Raw genomic sequence first — 21,794 nt, 5'->3', positions numbered from 1 at the left:
CGATTCCATAAATAAGTGTTAACTATTGCAAATGAAACTTAATTGCAAAAATAACTTGCACATGTAAAAATAAATGTTTTGAATCTTATCTACATGTAAAATGAAAGTAAATAACCATAACTGGAAACAACCACTAAAGAATTCACTTGCCATCTACATATATTACTTAGAAGAATGGAAAAGAAACATTGCATGAAAGAGACTAGAAATACTTGTTGCAACACACCAACGTGCACTGGTGCAGGTTCATTTCTCTTGCTTTAACCAGTGAGGAAAACCAATTAAAAAGATTTCCATGAAAATAAATTGTGAGAAAGGGAAAAGAATTAATCACATCAACATGCACTGGTGCAGGTTCATTTCTCCTGCTTGGACCAGGTGGGGAAAACCAACTGAAATAAATTCCATGAAAGGAAATTGCAATAAAGTAAATCTAACTAATTCACACAATGGATCCGCTCACACTTTGAAACAAATATATGTGCATGGAAATAGAATTCAATTAAATCACACTTTAACAATAAGAACACACATAAATAAATACGAAATTGAAAATAGGGTAAATGAGCTGGGTTGGCTGGTCCCTATCCAGCCAGCTCATTTACCTTTTAAGAGACAATGCTACTCAGTAATTTAGATCAGACTCATTGGCTTAAAAGAACAGATAGGATTTGAAGGGCACGAGGCAGAGCTCCTTCTTTCTATGAATTCACAAAGGCAAAGTACATCATGGAATACAAAGTCCAGCCCAGATTTGGGCAATAACAAAATATACAATAATACAGTGTTGTTATCTCCTCTATCTGTCGTCCTCCTAATTCTATCTACATTCTGTAATTTATAGACCGTCAGCCCAAGGTCGTAACTACTAAACTTGGTACAGGCCCTTCGGTCAACCGTTTACATAAAAAAATGTAGATTTTAGCCTCTTGGCTTTTAAATATAGGCAATTGAACTTGTTGGCTATGGGCCAAATCTTCAACTTCCATTCAAGCAATCTGCAACTTCAGCCTTGTCTTTGGCTACCTTTGGCTAATCTGGTCTTCGTGGCCAATGATGCACAAAACATGGTGGTGGTTAGGGAAGTCTGGATCTACTGTGCAAATTCGCTGCATTGGCAATAGTGTGAGATCCGATCTGGCACTTAAATCAGTAGTCACGCGAGATCCAATCCTGCACGTAAATCAGTAGTCACATTAAGTGTCTTTATTTACCAAGTATTTATCAGAGATAAGGATAAGTTACAAAAGTGTATTAAAAGTAATAAATCTGAATTAAATAACTAATTAAATGCTAAATTGAAATAAAATATGAAAAATAAAGTACATGTAAAATATATCGCCATGCTTGGACTAGTGCAGGATGAGGGTATGCAAAAAAGGGTAAAACATAGGTAAATAGTGTGGTTTATAAAGGAAAAAGAAGGACAAGAATGGGGATAATTTAGGGGAATTTCCATTTTAAGTAAAATAATATTATATCAACTTGTTTGTTAGATACTGAACTGGATTTTCTAGAACCCCATTATGATGTATATCTATAATATTTATTTCATGCTCAACATGAATACTATATGTGACATTTAAAAAGAATTAATATCAAAAAAATTAATTAAATCTAAATCTAAATCCCTATTGATTCTAAATTTTAATTAAATTTTAGATCTATTGGGTTCACATAAGGATCATATCCCTAAAAATAAAACCTCCTTGAAATTTGGAAAACTTTAGAAACTTAAGCACCTCAAGGAAACTAAAGCTTATATAACAAATATGTACATTTTTAGGAATCCATCTAGACCAAAGGGAAGCATTTATGTATTCAAAATTACAAAATTATAAGAGTATTCAACCATCACATTTATAAATTACAAAATTTATATGTTGATCCCTTGTACTAGATTAAATTACACTTGATCATTATAGTCTCGGCTTTAGGGCTTGCCATTTGCATCATCTACTCATTTGGCCAATGGACCATATGAATGAAAGTCTTTGTAATACGTTCATGGTTTGATTATGTCATCTTCCATCTCCTCGGTTCACTTTTATTTGTTTTGATTTCTTTGAGGCTAATTCAAGCTACTATGACTAGATGATTGTATTGACAAGATATATATTTAGGCATTAAATATCCATAAATGATGTGGTCAACCTATTTTTTAACATTTTCAAAAAAATGGCCCATCACAACCATGTCACCAATTTGGTATGTGAACTTCCCATTTTCATATGGTTGCAACAACCTTTTTTTCACATGTGTGCATCACATCAAATACAAGGTTGTGTTCTCTTCATTTCCTTAGGGGGTAGTGACAGAAAAAACGTTGCCTGCAATAAAAATAAAAAATATGTATTAATTTAATATGTTCAAGATTTAAATTTATATATGAAATCATTAATGATAGACGTGCCACATACCTCCCATTACAACATCAAAGAATCAATCATGATCAAGTGAAACAATGGCCTATTCATCATGCATCTCTTTCCACGTCAAAGTTGGATGAGATCCCTTTGGATTAAGAGGGAAATATTTCCATCCTTTCATGTTCCCATGTTTTTCACATTGATCAAGTTTACATCCATCAACACCAATGAAAAACTCACAAAAATATGTGAGTTTTCTTGTCTCGATGGAAAATATTGCCCCCATGTCTTTACTTTGCACTCTGTGTAATTCCCTTTTTCCTTCCATAGTATTACAATACCAAGGAATGGATCTATTCGTATCGCCAAGTTAAACATTTCAAAATAACCTACACACAGACCTAATAGATCTGTGACCTTCATGTCATAAATGGGACACCACTAATTGACCAACTATGGTGATGATTTGAGTCGATCTTCATAATGACTCATATGATACCTCCTAATTTCTTGCTTCACACAAGCACCTACACCATCATGCTCACCCTTTCCATGTCTTGTTTCAAAATAGCTCCAAGTATGTTGAATTTTCTTCTTATTGTGTAGCTAGCTCAACCAATAAAAACTATGTGCTGACTTGAACTTTCCCGCACAACCAGCTAACCATATCCAATGCTTTTTGAATGATATGTCATTTTTTTAATGATTCATAAATCATGTCAAAGTAATGTTGCACAAATAATGTTTCATGCTCATTATAAGCATTGATGCAGAAGTGATACTCCTTAATCACATCACATGAATCATTAGTGTTATACCTACTATCAACATTCAACTGAGCATGTTTGTACAAAACATGTACAAATATGGACACTTGTTCCAAGTCATAGTAGTCACTTTAGATATCTGGTTGAGGAGAAAATGTATAATTCTCACCAAAGTATACCAGTGATAAGATTGTGTCTAGATGGAATACTTCACGAGAATGATTAAATTCATAAGCTTGCCACCTAGACCTGTGTGATTATTTGACATATTTATAGATCTAGTTCTAAAACGCCCCTATGAACTATGAAATAGGAATCTCATCCTCGACATAGTTGATCCTACTAGGTGACAGATTTGATGAAGAAGTTTGATTTCCCATGGCATACTCATATCGCTTCCATGTGACAATGATATCTAACATCTTAGACTAGTTGGAATCAATAGCAAAGTTACTATTGAATGATGCCAAATCACTACATTTAGTGCATCTTCACCCACCTATACATATTTTCTTGTAAAACGACTCTTTTGGCTCCCTTCTGCATAGAATATTGATGAAACAAAATCACACATTGTATGAAGAGGGTCGTTATGACAGTTCTTCCAAAATTCCCAGAAAATGTCATTATGAAGCTAGAATTCAACATGATATCGACAACAACATGTGTCATAGATTGTATTAGGACTAATAAACCATGGTTTAAATTTTTTAAGTATCCTTATGGATATCTTCACATGGTGACTTATTTCCTAAAATTCCTTCAACAATGCAACTTCTATCATTTCTACAATGTTCTTAGTGTGATCTACATACTCACCTTTAGCTACACAACAATGTACGACATGCATTCTATTTGGAATAGCATGGAAATAGCTCCCCCAAAACTCTACCATAATTTCTCTGATTCCTATTGTAAGCTTGTCTTGATAGGGTTTCTTGGTGATAAGAGACCAACAAGCAGATTCATCATTTTCATTTACTCAAACACTAAATTTGGTATGCTTGTGCAATGTTTTTTCTCGAGACAAGGAACACTTTTGACATTGTTTCCAACTTTTGTAGTCTTAATTTACTTAGTGCAACAATATCAGTTGCAATTTCCCTCCGAGAAGCTCAAACATCGAGTTTTATTGATTTCCCAAATATAAAGAATGCATTTGATATATTTTCAGTAATGTTCATATGTGTCTTCCTGCTTTTAACATCTTGGACACCTAAAATCTTTTTTGCATGTTTTAGTTTCTTAAGTTTGATCAACCCATGTAGTATTTGAGTTTGTGCAACAACTAAATGTTTCCCAAAATACTATTGAATGATTTTATTGACATGTTGTCTAATAGTTCAAGTAGGGATAGGTTCCCCAAGATCCTTTATTGTGCTTACATCCAAATTTTCAGCAAACTTTCCACCCCTTTCCAAACCACTGTAACTCCCTATTATCCTATCAACTTGAGAGGGTGCAACTTGTTCTTCTAGTGGTTGATCAACTTGATAAGGCACATCTTCTTCCTCTGGTGGTTGATTAGCTTGAGCGGTCATATCTGGTTCCCCTAGTGATAGATGATTAGATTTATAGGGCATATCTTGTTCCTCTAATGGTTGATTAGCTCAATAGGTCACATCTTATTTCTCTAGTGGTTAATCAGCTTGATAGCACACATCTTGTTCCTCATGTAACTGATCAATTTCCATCCTTGCATTGTGGAATACAAAATATACTTGTAAGTCAAGTGAATCACCATCATAAGACATGTGAATAGTAGATATACACATGTTTATTTAAGAAATCACCATAGGTGGAAGTTCATGATATGATTAGAAAGGTATTCCCCCTATTTTCCTTTGATTTTAGCGATATATGAGTGTAACTTGGTTGGCATGGGGTGGCATAAATGTTTATGGAAAATGGGATCATTTTTGAGTTTTGTCAAATCTCGGAGATTTAAAGAAGAAACAAATGGTATCTTGTTGGTGTTAGCCATGATGTAATAACCTTGTGTGTTGGTGTTGGTATTAGTATTGGTGTACCCAATAGGGTAGTATTGGTTGGGGTACCCTGCAGGGTGGGGTTGGTTGAAGTACCCTATAGGGTGGTGTTTGTATTGCCCTGAGGGCTGGTGGTGGGGGTGCCTCAAGAGGAGTTATATCCCAATGAGGTGCCTCCAAGAATGGATGTTCCAAATAAGGTAGCTTGGTCTTGTCTTTTATGCTAGAATGATGAGAGACCAGGCACTCCTTCCGGTAATGGTGGGAGGTCTTGTAGGTGCCTTGAGTGACAGGTAACCCATAGGTCCCCTATGGTTCCCTAGTAAGTTTGTGGGAAAATATGTTAGGATATTCTAACACATAGGAAATAATTAAGTATAACTTGGTCTAGTGTATATTTAGGTAACCCGTGTTTCTTTAGTATGTGTTTTTTGTAACTTACAATCCGATGGTCATAATATGTTCTAGACATGAAGTGATCTGACTCCTCATTCTCTCCTCGGTATTACCGACACTTGATCCGTGGATTAGCACCCGATTGGTCCATGATCTCTATTTAAAGAGAATGAAGGGTCATTTGTCTGGTGACCATTCATGAGAGAAGTTTATGTAAATTTTCTTTCTTTTGCATTAATAAATTGCTTGAAGTGTCCACATTGGCTCAAGACGTGGACTATTTCCCTCTTTGAGGGTTTTAACCATGTCAAGAATATTGGTGTACTGATCTGTGATCTATTTGTGAGTGGTGTCATTTGGTTTTCTATCTAAGTAAATTACCCTATAAATTCCTACATGGTATCAGAGTTATTCGAGGTCACACTCATTGGTGATCCAAATCTGAAGCTGATACAACTGCATCTGATTGTTATTTCCTAGATATAGTGTTTTTGACCACTTTCAGACCGAGAGGACTGTTGTATTGTGTCACGAACATCTGTTCCAATGAGGAACCCCTTTCATTTCATGTGAAAAGGTTTCCAGTAGCCCTAGCTACATCATTTTTAAGATCTGGAGGTATACAATCTTTATTTGCAGTTATATTTATTTATCTCTCTATTTATTTTGGTTTATAGTCCTCTATAAAAAAAATTATTACCAGATCTATACCTTTCATTTATGCATATGCTCTTTCCCCATGACTCTTTGCGATCTGGGCAAACCAAAAACAAAAAGAAAGTATTTTTCTCATGCGTATGTTCTTTTCTGCTGCGCCTTAGTGTGATCTTCAGAAAATGAGAAACATTGTGGAAAGTATCTAGTTTCCAACCAAATCTAAATTTAAGTTGTAAGGCTTGGATTCTTTTGCTTGTTCGTTTGGTTTTTGTGGTTTTTTTTTGTAGGAAAAAAGGGGATTTTAAAGTAATCACGCACCCCAATGCTTCAGTGAAAAAAAAAACCTTCCTCCTTTCCAACAATTACTAACATTTTAAACTTGCTCACTTGGTCTAAAGTTACTTTATGAGAATAGAGGTCTTGGTTCAAGTCTTTTTTTTTGTTCAGTTACTTTTTCAAAAAACACATGTAACTTATGTTTGAAAGTTACTTATTTAAAAAATTTCTCACCCATTATAAAAAAAAGTGAGTCACTTATAATTCGAAAGTCACTTTATCTTTTATTTAAGTTGCAATTTAGTGGATAGTTCATAAAGTACCATTGTAAAAGTGACTTTCCCTTATTTATAAAAGTGGGTCACATAAAGTAATATTTTTTTAATTGAGCTAATTAAATTAAGTTTGGAGGGAGGGTGGGGGGGGATTTTTTTAAATATAACATTATCATCAACTTCCAAACATTCACGTGGTTTGTTGGCATATTCAACAACGTTTCTTCAAAAAGCCATAACTTATTCATCTGGAAGTTGTTTTCAGAGTCGTTTTTTTTAATCAGCCTAATTTTTCAAGATATTTCCATTTGAAAACTTAGTTTCATCATATACAAATTTAGTTTCTTTTAAAATAGAAATTCCATGCCTAGTTATTCTTGACAACACCAACTACTTCTAATGACTATCCTACATGGTGGATTTACTTAGAAGTAAAGGTCTTTATAGAATAGTCTTACGCCAAGACTCTAAACCTCAAGACGAAGATAAGCAAGCCAAATGGGAAAATAAGAAAGATCAAGAACATGGGTTGATAGGGATGTCTATATCTCCAAACCTTAGATTCCATATCACAGAAATTGATACCCCTGATGAAGTAATGAAAAAGCTCAATAAAGTTATTGGAATTAAAAATGAAATTAGATTCCATCAACTCGAAATGAGTTGCTTACATTGGGCCCCAATAATTTTTCTTCCATTGAAGATTTTTTGTCCAAGTTCAAGACCCTTAGAATTCTCTTGGAAGGTGTTAAGGTTAAAAAAGAAGAGTGTATCCTTATTTATTCCATTCTTACTAAGTTAGGACCACCCTACTCTTTATTTGTTTCCACCTTCCATTCTACTAGATATGCCTTTATTTATCAAGGAAAATAATACAAGTCCCCTTCTTTTGATGCCTTCTATGATTCTTTAATAAGAAAGCAAGAAAAACCCTTACATCTTGGTCTTCTTAAGACTCGAAACTCTTCTAAGAAAGCCTTAGTAGCCCAGTAGCAACCAAGTTCAAAGAATCCTAAGAAGCAAAATCCTAAAAATAATGGTCCTAAATCAAACAAGGGTCCTAAGACATTTCAATCTCAAAATGAAAAATCAACTCAACAAAATGACAAGGAATCTAAAAACAAAGGGAATAAGGCTGATAGACATTGCAAGTTTTGTAATCATGATGGTCACTTAGAATCCAAATGCTTTAAGAAGATGGTAGTCTTGGAAGCACCAATGAAGAAGCATAACATCGATTTGAAGCACTCTTCAACTTCAAATTCATCCTCACGAAGAGCACTTTCTGCATGTGGTTTTCAAGCATCTCGGTCTGCTTATGCACTAAATGTATCTTCTTCTTCTCATTCTCATGAGTGGCTCATTGAGTCTAGAGCTTCTTATCACATGGAAAAAAACAAAACCATTTTTTCTTATTTAAATGATTGTAACACCAAAAATATATACGTTGGTGATGATAGATCTCTTAGTTTTGTAGCGCCTAGAACTATTCATATAGACAATGGTCAACTTAATGATGTATTATGTGTTTCTACCTTATCCTACAACCTTCTATATGTATATCAGATAACTCATTTGGGTGAAGGTAAAACCGTTGAATTTTCGCCTCATGATGTTGTAATTAAGGACCTAAGAGATCCTAGACAAATTTTAGCAACTGACATTGTTGATGATTCTACAAAGTTGTATAATTTTAACAACATTGGGTCATCAACTCTCCCCTCGGTATTTGTTGCTCATAATGATGAAGTGAGAAAACTTTGGCATAGGCGATTTGGTCACTTAAACTATCTCTCCCTTCATAATCTATGTAAAGAAAATATGATGACAGGTCTTCCTATGGTATCTTGCAGAGATGGTATTTGTTCTGAATGTGTACTTAGAAAACATCATCAGGATAGTTTGGAAAAATGTGCCTCTTGGAACACCTCAACCCCTTTACAGCATGTGCATAGTGATTTATGTGGTCTGCTTCTAGTTGTTTCATTCTCTGCCTACAAGTATTTCTTAACTTTCATTCATTATTTCTCCATACGCACTTAGATATACTTCTTAAAACTCAAGAGTGAAGTATTTAACATGTTCTCAGCCTTTAAGGCCTTTGTTGAGAAACAATCTAGACATAAAATTCTTAAGCTAAGATCTGATAATGGTAGAGAATATGTTAACAACAAATCCATCAACTTTCGCACTGAGCATGGAATTCAATTTCAACATATTGTTCCATATACTCCACAGCAAAATGGTGTAGCTGAAAGGAATAATCACACCTTAAAGGAAATGGCTAATTCTATGCTTCAATCTAAAGGACTTAGTCTTAATTTTTGGGTAGAAGCAATTAACTGTGAAAATTACATAGTAAATCGCACTCCTACTAAGGTTTTAAAGAATATCACTTCAGAAGAAGCATGGAGCTCAATTAAACTAGATGTAAGTCACTTTCGTGTTTTTGGAAGTGAAGCATGGGCCGATATTCCAAATGAGAAACATAAAGCCTTAGAAACTAAGAGTGAAAAATGTATTTTTGTTGGATATTCTGAAGATGTCAACGGATATATACTTTTTCAACCTAAATCCAAAAATGTTATCATTAGAAGAGATGTAAATTTTGCTGAAAATATATCAGCCTACGAGCCTAGTTTGGCGAATGTGCCACCTCTCTCTATCCCTTCTACTTCTGAAAATATTCCTTCTTCTGATGATGGGAGTGAGGATGAAAATCCTCCCCCACCTTCTTGGGATCCTCCTTCAACTCCTCATCTTCCAAAATGGGTCTGCGCTACACGGGATGCAATAGATACTCTTGCAAGTGATCCTACAGATCAATGTCGTACATGTTCTCAATTTGATAGAGCCTCTTCTTTACTGGCTCAAGCTTTAGTGAATTATGATCCTGAAACCTTTGCAGAATCTTCTAGCCATCGGGCTTGGTATTACAAAATGGATAGCCTTCTTTTAGATATTGGATTTTTTAGGTTTTATTTTGGCAATACTATCTACACCAAGAATATGGGTAAGTCTCTTATCATTCTTGTTCTCTATGTTAATGATATTATTCTTACTGGTAGTGATCCCAAACTTATAAACCATGTGAATTCTAGCCTTAAAAAGCAGTTTGAAATGACAGACTTAGGACACTTGCATTATTTTCTTGGTCTTCAATTCTTGCAATCCAAAGAAGGTATTCCCTTTCCCAGTCCAAGTATGTGTGTGATCTTCTATGCCACTTTCACATCGAAGACTGTAAACCAATCCCTTCTCCCTTTTAGTCTGGAGTCAAACTTCCAGTCACTTGTACTTCCCTTGAAGTTGATGCTACCTTATACCGTCAACTTGTTGGAAAAATTTTGTATCTAACCCATACCCGTCCTGGCCTTTCCTTTGATGTTGGCCTTGTTGCCCAGTTTATGAAAAAACCACATGAAAGTCATTGGAAAGTAGCTAAAAGAATACTTCACTATGTTCAAGGTACAGTTCAGTTTCAGATCCATTACAGTGCAGAAGCATCTCCTCTATTGGTTCGTTTCACTAATTCTGACTAGGCTAGTGGCCCTGATGATCAGAAGTCTACTGTAAATTATGTCTTCACTCTTGGTTTTGGATCTATTACATGGGCTTTCAAGAAACAAAGTTCCATTTCTCTTTCTTTAGCAGAAGTAGAGTATCGTGGCATCATTGAAGCTAGTAAGGAAGGCATGTTGCTTCGTCAAATCATGTCAGAATTTGGTTTTTAGAAGCAGCATCCGACTACACTTTGGTGTGATAATCAAAGTGCCATTCAACTATGCAAAGATCCAATCCAACATCAGCGCAAAAAACACATTGAACTACACATGCACTTCATCGGAAATCTCATTCATGACCATGTTGTTGAAGTGTAATATTGTTCAATCGATGATCAAGTTGCAGATATCTTTATAAAGGCTCTCACAGAGGTGAAGTCTACTAAACTTCGATTTATGGTTGGAATTCAAGAAGTTGTCACTAAGGGTGGATTGGCTCTAATGCCTCCTTCCTTATCCTATTGTGTTATCTTTGTACATCCTTCAATAACTTGGTCTAGTGTATCATTAGTTAAAGTTTTTTTCTTTAGTATGTACCTTTTGTAACTTACAATTTGAAGGTCACAATATTTTCTAGACATGAAGTGATATGGTGGTTCTTTCTCTCCTCAGTATTACCGACACTTGATCTATGGCTTAACACACAATTGATCCAAGATCTCTATTTAAAGAGAATGGAGGGTCATTTTTCTTGTGATCGTTCATGAGAGAAGCTTATGTAAATTTTATTTCTTTTACATCAATAATTTCTTGAAGTTACCGCGTTGGCTCAGGCTGTGCACTGTTTCCCACTTTGAGGGTTTTAACCACATCAAGAATACTAGTGTACTGATCTGTGATCTATTTGTGAGCGGTGTCCTTTGGTGTTCTATCTAAGGAACTTACCATGTATATTCCTACAAAAGATGGTGAGGGGAATTTTCTTTAGGAAAACCAAATGAATCACATACATAAGACAAAGCAAAAGATAAATGGTTAATTTTACTTTTAATTATAATGTGTGAAAAAATCAACAAAAAAAGTTTTGCAAGGTTTTGCGTATGAGAAAAATTATTAAAAAGAACTCATCCTTTCACTCAAGTAGTGACAAGGCCTTCTGAATATTTTAGAGTAGGGTACTAGGACCACGTCATGAATGTCATTGGCAATGCTTACAATAGCCAAAAATCCAACCAAATTATGGAGAGGTGTTGTCGCTACAATAACACCCTCCAAAATTTTGGCTTAGATCCAAATTTTGAAGCCTACTATGACTTTGCATGTTGTCATCGCAAGTATTAAGAGTCATTACATTTGTTTTCTCTAAGTTTTCATGTCCTGTTTAGAAGAAAATCAAATTGTCTTCTTTTAGCATGGCAAGCGTTGCACATCAAACAAATGTAGTTTTGGTTTGTTTCAAGGAATGATGTTTGTGTTAATGAGTCATTATTATCGTGTAGATATGTATTACACTCATTTCCAAAGTCTTAAGCACTACTGCACAAGTGTTGTCATTGTCATTGCAAAGTGTATCTTTAGTGTCACACTTGAGAAAAGTTGTTGTAATGTCATTGCATTGAGGAAAGTATGTTTTTCATGTCTTCAGGGTCATCTTTGTTGTGTCGTCAACTGTTCTAATTGTGTGATCATGCTCAAGCTTGTCCTTGTTCTTTTGCAGCTCACTGATCCTACGCTTACACAAATTTGGAAATCTTCCCAACCTAGAAACCTGGCATCACTCAGCCTTCTTGAATTATGCACTACATAGTCTCAATCCTTAATCCTCAACCTTTCCTCTTGGCACTGTGCAATGCACGGTCCTTGCCTTCCAGAACTACGCACTAATGCAAGAACATTCGTCAAAGCTTATAAGACCCATGAGTCTTATTTCCCTTTGACTAAAGGGAGTGTGTTCCCTTAATCATTTTATTTATTTTCCTAAGTTTAGTTGAGTTTGAAAAAAATTTAAGTTGTAAATTTAAATTGTGGAGAATATGTCATGAATGTAGATATTTTAGAGACAGTTGAGTAATCCTAGGAAGAGTGAGGATTTGAGGGGTTTAAAAGCTTCATTTAGGATTTTGTTTGAGAAAAGAGTGGAGCTAAAGAGATACTTTAGGAGAAAGTGAGAGATTGATGGATCTGAACTAAATTGGTTCATGAATCCATATTTGTATAAATTGTGATCTTTTGAATAGTTAGAAAAAAAGGAGCTAGAGATTAGAGAGTAGAGGTGTGTGTGATAGGGATATGATAAAGGTCATTTGATTTCATATCAGGCCTATGAATTGTGTAAATTTCTTGTGTGATTATAAATTAAAATTTGGCAGAGTTTGTCAAGAAAACCTGTATGTGTATTTATGTAGATTTTTGAATTATTGAAGGATTTGAACATAAAATTTGGTATCTTTCTACACCTCTCTAATTTATGCGCATGGATGGTCAAACCTCAGATTTTTTTTATTCTCCCTTCGAAATAATTGAAGTTAATTGATTTACAAGTTGAAAGCTCGGTTTTCTTTGGTATAATGAGCTTGAAGTATTGGAATACTCTGGGAAATTAACTGTGGAAGACTAAAACCTTTCTGCACCATATTTTTCCTTAGAATTGGACCACAAGTCTATTGTGAACCCTTAATTGTATTAGGTGATCTCTTGAGTTCCGGCATCGATTAATAGTGAATGGAAGTAGACTATTTATTGATTAAGTTGCAAAGGGATAATAGTGACAGTCTAAATCTGGTGGACAAGGAAGAAACATAGCAGAAGTGCAGAACGCAGTTTCCGGTGGAGAACGTGAGATCGTTGTGAATCGTCTGATCAGAAAGATCCTATATATCTAATGGTCATTACATGCCAACAAGCACAATTGTTAATTCCAAAATTGAACATGATAATTTATAAAATTGAGTTAATAGCTCAGTTAATCGTGACCGTCTTCTTGAAGGGGCCAGATCAAACAGTGATCGGGTTCGAATTAGCAAGTGCGTTAACCCAGCTAGCAAACCCGACGGAAATTTTAAATAGAGTTTAATTTCCATGTGATTGTGTTTGTTTGTTTAGGGAAGGATCACATGCATATTTCATGTGAACAAGTACGTTATTTAACACGGCAAATGGACCCGAAATGATTAGAAGGAGGAGTTAAACTTCATTGGGTTTCAGTCATAAAATTCAAAGAGATCGCAGTCATTTTGGTGATTGCTTGGTGTTGGAGATTTCCATGGCCTATTGATTATTGACCATTTCCAATTGATTGCTAAGGCAATATCAGATTTGATCTGCAATGTTGGTTCTACATAGATCGAATTTCTGATTGGTCAAATTGTTTCAGCACAGATCTGATTAATGGATGTCGGATTTCTTGTTTCACAATCAGAACCTTGCTCCGTGGGGTGGAGGAAATGGAAATTTTCCTAAAACCATGTACCCTGCCATCATTAGTTGAGCTCTACCATCACTAGAGGTGAAAGATGCATCTTTTATGAATCATAAGTGGTATCAAAGCCAAAAAAGTCTTTGGAATGATCAAAAAGACATTTGAGATACTAGCATGTTAGAAAAATTAAAGAAAAATCAGAGCATAAAGGATACTATGATCGAAATGGGAAAACAGTGAATCCTCTAGCGAAGGTCTGGTAAGAATATTTATTTTGATTATTTTTGTAGAGACTTGTTTTGAATGTCTGAAGAACTACAAGGGAGTGAAATTTTAGAGGAGAAGATGTTTTCCGTATAGGCAGTTGAAATTTCCATATTTGAAGTCAGTGCTTAGTAATGTTTGAATGTAAGTTGATTGAATTATTGGTTTTGAATTTAAAGTAAAATAGAAGAGTAGTTTGCTATGGCACTGAAGTCATTTAAATGATTTGAAGAATTTTGTGGAAATTGAAGAATGAATGAAGATTGCTTAAGTATTGTTAAAGACAATGATATTGATGGTTGAAGGAACAGTTAGGCTGAAGATTGGATTCAATAGATCTGACAGAAGAGCCACTACAAGGATTGAAATTTGAAATTTGTAGAAACAAGACAAGATTTGCTTACAAAAACATTGTCAAAATAAATTTGTAGTGTCTATCATGAATTTTATAAATATTGTTGAAGTTCAGATAGAATCTTAATTGATCTGAAAAGTTGAAGTGTTCATTATGAAAATTAAGATGGGAATTAGTTTTAAGATACCTTTGAAGAAAATTGGCAGGTATGGAAGGATACTTGATGAATCTTGAGGTAAGATTATGCAAGTCAAGGGCAACAGTAAAATTGCTGAAAGATACAATGATCTATAGCAGCATCATAGCACATGAGCTATGTTAAAGAAGATGAAGCAAGGAGAACTCTCATATGAATAAAAAGTGGCAGGTGCCAACAGTAAAATGAAATTACTGAATGTAAAGGGAAGTGAGCAATTGAAGGTGCAGCAGCCAACGTCTTTGGAAGCTGAGCCAGAGTGCTCAAGGAGAAGAAAGGGTTCTAGTGCAGAGAACCTGGAAAAGAAATGATAACAAAAGGATGATTTGGTATGGGTAACAACTAACAAACCTGTTATAGAAGAGAGAAGGCCTAGTTGCAACTCACCAGTGAACAAGGAAAGTTCACCAAAGGAAAAAACGAATTTGACTATTGTTAGTTATAACAGGGGTATAGAGGAAAGTCACAGACAGAAAGAAAATAGTGCCAAAGTAGTTGGACTCAAAAGAATGAGTAAGGAAGAAATTGACATAGAGGTGGCTGAGATAAAGATAGAACTCAACCATTTGGAGAGGTTGATACAAAAAGGAATCAGAGAAGAATGGAAACAAGGATTTTATGTGGGAAAAAGAGTTAAGTGGCCTATCAAGGAATTATTTGCTGAGAAATTAATACTCTGAATAGTTGAGAATGAAATAATAGAATCCATTTGTGAACCAGAGAAAGGACCTCTCCTTGGAGAAGGAGACAATGATGAAGAGATGATCTATACAAATCAACATAAGAGAAAGGTACTAGTAGCATCTTTACAGACAAGAGAGTTTCATATTTTTGGAATTAATTATTTGTGTGAATGTAAATTTGTAGGTATGAAACCTAATGAATTTGAGCCTGTGCATGAAAAAGTGAAAGAGGCAGAGACAAGAAAAACACAAAAGGAGATTCATAAAGAATTTCAAGACTTCAATTGGTGGAGAAAATTAAAAGGTATAAGTGAATGGTTGTGTCTTATCTTATTAAAAACTTATTGGATCATGTTTGAAGGAATATTAACATGGATAGAAACCCAATAGAAAATGGACATAGAAAAGGAAATAAATGCATTGCATATTTGTGAAGTGAAGAGAGAGAAGCTAACACAGAGAACTCAGCTCAAAAAGTTAAGTCAAGGGAAAATTTAAAGGATCAAAGTCTTATCATAGAAGAGAGAAAGACATTATTGTCTTACTTGGATAAATTGAGTGATGGAAATAATTGTGTAGAGTATAAAGGTATTCTATAAACCTATGATCAGAAGTTGCCAAGCATATTCAAGAAGCTGCAGTCCAAGAAGTATTCTTTAATGAAAAGAAATCGAATATGTTGAGGAAGAATTTCTCAATAACTTAGTGAACTATCAGAATAGTTCAAAGAAGCATGAATATATGATCACTGAGGCTTCAAATGAAGAGCCTTGTATTTTTGAAACTGATATGTTGTGTATGTTTCTAGGTTTGACAGGTAATGAACAACAATTGGACAATGTGCTTATGCATGTTGATGAATAAGTGAGATTACTGGAAGAAATGGTTGGATTAGAAAAGTATTTTGAGCATGTACTTAATAACTTTGAGAATAATGGCATTGACAGGGAATTTGTCATAATTCAAGAAGTTGAAGACAAGCAAATGAGAGTTTGTAACTAGAATGAAGCATCTTCAGTAGAGGATCAAGATAGAATTATTATGGAAAATGTGAAAGAATGTATGATGATGTTGACAGATATAGAAGTTTAGGAAATCTGTGATTTTGAAATTGATTATTTTTATGAGTCTGTAAACCATGAAGAAGCTTTAGAAAAATAGAGTTTTGTTTCTGTTATATATGAAGATGAAACAACATCATTTTGTTGCAATGGTATAAGTACAGAAGATGAAAGGATACTTCATAATGATATGCTCCAAGAAATTCTAGCTATTGAATTGTTGAATGATAGTCTTGTATTAGAACAAGGAACACTGTGTAATGCAGAGGAAAGTGTTGAAATAAAATTTGCTGACAGTTTCATAAATTTTGTAGAAAATCAGCATAAAGACTTGATGACAAAATTATCTATGGAGAATGGAAAGCATAGTAATTTTAAATCTGACAATTGTGATGGAAATTCTGTTTTATACAGGAAAGAGGAGCCATATGTAAATGACATGCTTATTGAATATGAAGGAAGATTTAATTTGCTAGAAAAGTTATTAAGTGAACCTGATGATATAGAGGAAACGATTGTCTTTCATAGCAATGAAGGGGAAGTTGTAAAGTGCAACCAATAAGTTGTAAATGAAAGAGATGAAGTAAAATTGGACAGAAATTTCATAGTTTCTATGGCAAAAGAGAATGAAGAGAAGTTAGTTAACAGTAGAGTTCAACTAAGGTCCACGTGTTTGAGAAAGGTTACAAAGTGTAAAGAGAAAATTGAGAAATTGTGGATGAAGAAGTCAGTCAAGAAGAGAACCAGAAAAGAAGAGAAATTAACAAAAGAAATCTGCATCAGCAAAGAGAGAGGACAGAAACAACATAATATTTGGAAACCTAGAAGGACTAAAGCAATAGTGGCAAGCAAAATGGAGCAGCAGCATGACGAAAGAGATGGCAAGTTATGAAGTAAGGTTTGGGATTCTGGATGATTTAGTAGAAGAAACACATGACCAGGAGGTCATGAAAACTTTCAACTCAAGGAATCTGATGCGGGAGCATTCATCAAAGCTTATAAGACCCATGAGTCTTATTTCACATTTACTAAAGGGAGTGGGTTCCCTTAATCATTTTATTTATTTCCCTAAGTTTAGTTGAGCTTGAGGAAATTTTAAGTTGTAAATTTAAATTGTGGAGAATATGTCGTGAATGTAGAGATTTTAGAGACAGTTGAGTAATCCTAGGAAGAGTGAGTATTTGAGGATTTAAAAGCTTCATTTAGGATTTTGTTTGAGAAAAGAGTGGAGCTGAAGAGATACTTTTGGAGAAAGTGAGAGATTGATGCATCTGAACTAAATTGGTTCATGAATCCGTATTTGTATAAACTGTGATATTTTGAATAATTAGAAAGAAAAAGGAGCTAGAGGTTAGAGAGTAGAGGTGTGTGTGAGAGGGATATGATGAAACCCATTTGATTACATATCAGGGTTGTGAATTGTATAAATTTCTTGTGTGATTATAAAATTAAAATTTGGTAGAGTGTGTTAAGAAAACCTGTATGTGTATTTATGTAGATTTCCGAATTATTGAAGGATTTGAACATAAAATTTGGTATCTTTCTACACCTCTCTAATTTATGCGCATGGATGGTCAAACCCCGAACGTATTTTATTCTCCCTTCGAAATAATTGAAGATAATTGATTTACAAGTTGAAAGCTCGATTTTCTTTGGTATAATGAGCTTGAAGTAGTGGAATAATTTGGGCAATTAACTGTGGAAGACTAAAACCTTTTTGCACCATAAGTTTCCTTAGAATTGCACCGCAAGTCTATTGTGAACCCTTAATTGTATCAAGTGATCTCTTGAGTTTTGGCATCAACTAACAATGAATGGAAGTAGACTGTTTATTGATTAAGCAACAAAGGGATAATAGTGACAGTCTAAATCTAGTGGACAAGGAAGAAACATAGGGGAAGTGCAAAATGCAATTTCTCGATGGAGAATGTGAGATCGTTGTGAATCGTCTAATCAGAAAGATCCAATAGATCTAATGGTCATCGTGTGCCAACAAACGTAGAAGTTAATTCGAAAATTAGATGCGATAATTTATAAAACTGAGTTAATAGCTCAATTAATCATCACTGTTTGCTTGAAGGGGTCAGATCCAATAGTGACCATGTTCGAATTAGCAAGTGTGTTAACCCAGCTAGTGGACCCTATGGGAATTTTAAACAGAGTTTAATTTCCATGGGATTGTGGTTGTCCGTTTAGGGAAGGATCAGACACATATCGCATGTGAACAAGCACATGATTTAACATGGAAAATGGACCTGAAATGATTAGGAGTTAAACTTCATTGGTTCCGGTCATAAAAGTCAAAGAGATCGTGGCCATTCTAGCGATTGCTTGGCATTGGATATTTACATGGCCTATTGATTGTTGACCATTGTTAATTGATTGTCGAGGTGATATCGGATTGGTTCTGCAATGTTGGTTCTACACAGATCAGATTTTTGATCAGTCAAATTGTTTCAACACAGATCTAATTGACGGATGTTGGATTTCTTGTTTCACAATCAGAACCTTGCTGCATCGAGTGGAGGAAATGGAAAATTTCCTAAAACCATGTACCCTGCCATCATTAGTGGAGATCTACCATCACTAGAGGTGAAAGATGCAGCTTTTCTACATCACACGCTATGCAATCTTAGTGCTCAATCCTAACCCTTGAGCTTTAGAACTATGCAGTCCCTGCCTTCAGTCAATCTCTGTTATGCATTGCACAGTCTCAAACATCAAGCCTCAACCTTGAGCCCCTGAAATGTGCAATCCCTTGGCCTCTATCCCTATATAAATTCATAGTTGGAAAACTCAAGCCTTAAGCCCTCAACCTAACACCTTGAACCCCTCCACTATGCAGATGTTTTGCCTTGTCCTGCTTGAACTGCGCGCTACGTAGTCTCAAGGCTCAGTCCTGGCCCATAACCTCCTAAGATACATAACTGTGTAATCCTTTAGCTTTTGTATCAGCCTCTCACCTGGTTCCAAATTAGTTAATGGATCGTCATGAAGCATGTTAGACTAGGGGTGTATTGAACTGATGTCATCAAGTCATGAGTGGATTGCATATGCAGGTATCATTTCAAGCTATGATAAGATGATAATGAAGGACATGAAGAAGGAGACCCTGCTAGAAGACAACTTTGTAGTTGCAAAGACAAGTTAATCAATCAAGAGAAGACCAACGGACACCAGATTACGACAATTGTTGGAAATCAAAATTGCATTGAAGACTCCTTATTTTCGAGCCTCGAGAAGGAGCATGGGAAAGAACATGCACCATATCTCAAGAAAACTCAAAGATAGCAGTAGAAAGAATGGCTTGACACTGCCACATCAGCATGCATTCCATGTCATCAATGTCTTGTCATGTCTTGTCAAGGTGTCATGTCATTATTGGCCACATCATTTGTGGATTTTGTAATTTCATTGTATCATAAATGTAACATAAAGTGGAAGTCCAAGTGACATGTATATAATGTGAAAAGTCATGTAGGAGTCGAAAGGTCATAGAAAAGTCAAATAGTCATGAGGGTAATCAAAGAGTCAAAAGGGAGGTGAATGATAACCCCATTTGTTATATATACACCCTCATCACTCATGTAAAGGACACTTCACCTTGGCTCCTCCTACTAGGCATAAGAGAGAAAGATAGTTCTGTTCGAGGAGTAAGTGGTTTCTCTAATGCTCCACTATTGGAGCTAGTGGTGTTCTATGTACTGATATAACTTGGAAATTTTCCTTAATTATGAGCTCAATCAGCCAACACACTTTCATGCGTATGTCGTAAATATTGTAAGACTATTTTTTGAATGTTTGCAATGTATGTTGTTTTAATATGTACTAAGGAAATTGAGCTATTTTAGTGCCTACGATACTTTCTTTATTGAAAGTGTGTTGCATTTGTTTTAACAATCCTTGCTTTTGTGTGAACTGTTTCGTTGGTTGATGAATGGTTCATCCTTCTGTATATGTTTGTGTGCCTTTATTAGATCAGTATTATTACTCCTCTTTTAAAGACTCACTTTTCCTCTCCCTTTCAGTAAAAGAACATTGATATATTCAATAACTGGACATTCCACAAGGCATACCCACTTGTTCATCTAAATTCTCATGTACATTTCTCTCTTGTGTTGAACATTATAGCCAACGAAAATATATAAGAATATATGGTAGTTGGGCCTTCATTCCGAAAGGGATCCCACACTAAATGGTGAAAATTCTAATTGGGAATTTTCATCATGGAGACCCCCTTGCATGTTGGTGGTATCTAAAAACATCGACATTATAGCGCTAGAAGGAGGGAAACCACCCTTTTATGAATGAAATATCACCACGTCCTAACAGATAAAATTATATGCAAGAAAGTAACATTCTCGTAACCAGTCTCTCTCGAACTCCTAAAAACAAAGAAATTGTTTAGACTAGTCTCGGATAAGCCTTCGAAGTTACCTACAACCAAATCTAAATTATTCGACCTATTACTCGTCAGTTTGCAAGAGCTCTTGGTTTACTCCCTGTTACTGCAATTTTGCCTCGTAAGCCTTTGAAGGAAGAAGTCACACCTAGTGGCATATTTGTTTCATCGATGGAATATTTAGTTATCACAACCCTTGAGGATCTAGTTGAACCTATATAAAACCAAGGGGAAATTTCACCTATTGAGGAGGATCTAGATAGTGAAGGGGAAGATTTTCAGTTTTCTGATGAGGAGCACCCTGTTTACAACGTAGATCTATATGGTGAAGGAGAAGCTTGTTCAAATTTAGAAGAAGAGGAGGAGGAAAAAGACACAAACATGGCTAACACAAATTTTGATTGGACAGCCCAAGGGCCACTCGCTCTTCCAGACAATCTTCATAAGATGCTCAAACATCTGGAAATTTTTCTGCCAAAGTTCGATCAAGACAAGAAGACCAAAGTTGAAGACCATATAATGAATTCTACATGCATCTATGGATGTTAGAGGTACATTTCGACAACGTTTCTTGCAGACTCTTTCCATATACTTTAGAAGGTAGAGCATACGTATTGTATCTTGGCCTTCTAGCCAATTCAATTCGAAACTGGAAGGAGTTATAGAATTTTTTTTTTGGAAAAGTTTGTTGAAAACTCCCACCATGCTACTAAAAGAAATCAGGAATTTAAAAGTGGGGGATAACAAAAGAATGAAATATTTTCATCTGATATTTATGCATTTGTTTAAAAATATCCCCACTGATGTGAAACCTCATGATGATATCACTGAATACTATTACACATCAGCCTTTCCCACTAACATTTCTATTTTTGTAAAGAGAGCTACAAAAGGAAAATTGGCCTTACACTTTGCGGAAGATCTTGATGTAGAGAAATATTTTTGATCTATTGGGGTCATTGTAGATGATGAGGATTCCAAGGATTCCAAAGAAGCTAGTAAGAAAAACCAAGCCTCTTCTAGCAAAACCAAAGATAAATATTCGATAATTGAAGGATTGACCAAGTCTCTAAAGTTGCTCACGGGAAAAGTATCAGAAGTGAAGAGACGGTCAAGAGAGGAATACACTACTAGCAGTAAGTCTTCCAAGCCACCATTCTTCAAAAGAAGTAACAAATCTTAAC

This window comes from Pinus tabuliformis, chromosome 8 (genome assembly GCF_031772625.1).
Source record: "Pinus tabuliformis cultivar Carrire ecotype Pingquan chromosome 8, CPIR1, whole genome shotgun sequence".
Lineage (NCBI taxonomy): Eukaryota > Viridiplantae > Streptophyta > Pinopsida > Pinales > Pinaceae > Pinus > Pinus tabuliformis.
The sequence above is the reverse complement of the archived record's forward strand: the minus strand, read 5'-3'. Positions refer to the sequence as shown.